Source organism: Diabrotica undecimpunctata, unplaced genomic scaffold, assembly GCF_040954645.1.
Source record: "Diabrotica undecimpunctata isolate CICGRU unplaced genomic scaffold, icDiaUnde3 ctg00000579.1, whole genome shotgun sequence".
Lineage (NCBI taxonomy): Eukaryota > Metazoa > Arthropoda > Insecta > Coleoptera > Chrysomelidae > Diabrotica > Diabrotica undecimpunctata.
This window is the reverse complement of record NW_027311894.1, coordinates 569,279-571,976: the sequence shown is the minus strand read 5'-3', so window position 1 is coordinate 571,976 and position 2,698 is coordinate 569,279.

Genomic DNA, 2,698 nt, shown 5'->3' with positions numbered 1-2,698 from the left:
ACGCACACACACACGCACATAGGCACACACACAAATACACTCTTCACCTCTCGACTCCTACCCATTAGTCGCATCTTACGACAGGCATGGACTTATTGCCTCGGCCGTATTCTAATCTCTGCGAGCCGCACGGACACACACACCCTGACACACACACATTCACACACGTACGAACACACGCACACACACACACATACACTCTTCACCTCTCGACACCTACCCATTATTCTCCTCTTACGACAGGCAGGGACTTCTTGCCACGGCCGTGTTCTTATCTCTGCAAGCCGAACGGACACACACACACACGCACACACACACACGCACACGCAAACGCACACGCACACACTCTCCACCTCTCGACTCCTACCCATTAGTCGCCTCTTACGACAGGCAGAGCCTTCTTGCCACGGCCGTGTTCTCATCTCTGTGAGCCGACCGGACACACACACACATTCACACACACTCTCACACACGTACGCACACACACACACACACACACACACATACACTCTTCACCTCTCGACTCCTACCCATTATTCTCCTCTTACGACAGGCAGGGACTTCTTGCTACGGCCGTGTTCTTATCTCTGCAAGCCGAACGGACACACACACATACTCACACACGCACACACACACGCACACACGCACCCACACACATACACTCTTCACCTCTCGACTCCTACTTATTAGTCGCACACTCTTCACCTCTCGACTCCTACCCATTAGTCGCCCCGTACGATTTGCATCGCCTTCTTGCCACGGCTGTTTTCTTATTTCTGCAAGCCGAAGGGACACACACACGTACACACACACACTCACAAACACACACACACACACACGCACGCACACACGCACACACACGTACACTCACACACACACAAACACGCACACACGCACACACACATACATTCTTCACCTCTCGACTCCTACCTATTAGTCGCCTCTTACGATAGGCAGGGCCTTCTTGCCTTGGCCGTGTTCTTATCACTGCAAGCCGAACGGACACACACACATAATCACACACGCACACATACACGCACACACGCACACAAACATACACTCTTCACCTCTCGACTTCTACCTATTAGTCGCCTCTTACGATAGGCAGGGCCTTCTTGCCTCGGTCGTGTTCTTATTTCTGCAAGCCGAACTAACACACACACATACTCACACACGCACACACACACGCACACACGCACACACACACACATACACTCTTCACCTCTCGACTCCTACTTATTACTCGCCTCTTACGACAGGCAGGGCCTTCTTGCCAGGGCTGTGTTCTTGCCTCTGCGAGTCGAACGGACACACACACATACTCACACACGCATACACACACGCACACACGCACACAAACATACACTCTTCACCCTCGACTCCTACCTATTAGTCGCCTCTTACGATAGGCAGGGCCTTCTTGCCTCGGTCGTGTTTTTATCTCTGCAAGCCGAACTAACACACACACATACTCACACACGCACACACACACGCACACACGCACACACACATACACTTTTCACCTCTCGACTCCTACTTATTAGTCGCCCACTCTTCGCCTCTCGACTCCTATCCATTAGTCGCCCCGTACGATTTGCATCGCTTTCTTGCCACGGCTGTTTTCTTATCTCTGCGAGCCGAAGGGACACACACACATACTCACACACGCACACACACACGCACACACGCACCCAAACATACACTCTTCACCTCTCGACTCCTACCTATTAGTCGCCTCTTACGATAGGCAGGGCCTTCTTGCCTCAGTCGTGTTCTTATTTCTGCAAGCCGAACTAACACACACACATACTCACACACGCACACACACACGCACACACGCACACACACATACACTCTTCACTTCTCGACTCCTACTTATTACTCGCCTCTTACGACAGGCAGGGCCTTCTTGCCACGGCTGTGTTCTTATCTCTGGGGCCGACCGCACACACACACTCACACACACTCACACACCCACACACGCACACACAAACACACGCACACAGGCACAAACGCACACACGCAAACGCACACGCACACACTCTCCACCTCTCGACTCCTATCCATTAGTCGCCTCTTAAGACAGGCAGGGCCTTCTTGCCACGAACGCATTCTTATCTCTGCGAGCCGAACGGACACACACACACACTCACACACAAACACACACACGCAAGCACACATACACTATTCACCTCTCGACTTCTACCCATTATTCTCCTCTTACGACAGGCAGGGACCTCTTGCCACGGCCGTGTTCTCATTTCAGCGAGACGACCGGACACACCCACACACGCACACACAAACACACGCACACAGGCACAAACGCACACACGCAAACGCACACGCACACACTCTCCACCTCTCGACTCCTATCCATTAGTCGCCTCTTAAGACAGGCAGGGCCTTCTTGCCACGAACGCATTCTTATCTCTGCGAGCCGAACGGACACACACACACACTCACACACAAACACACACACGCACACACTCACATACCCTCTTCACCTCTCGACTCCTACCCATTAGTCGCCTCTTACGACAGGCAGGGCCTTCTTGCCACGGCCGTGTTCTCATTTCAGCGAGCCGACCGGACACACCCACACACGCACACACAAACACACGCACAGGCACAAACGCACACACGCAAACGCACACGCACACACTCTCCACCTCTCGACTCCTATCCATTAGTCGCCTCT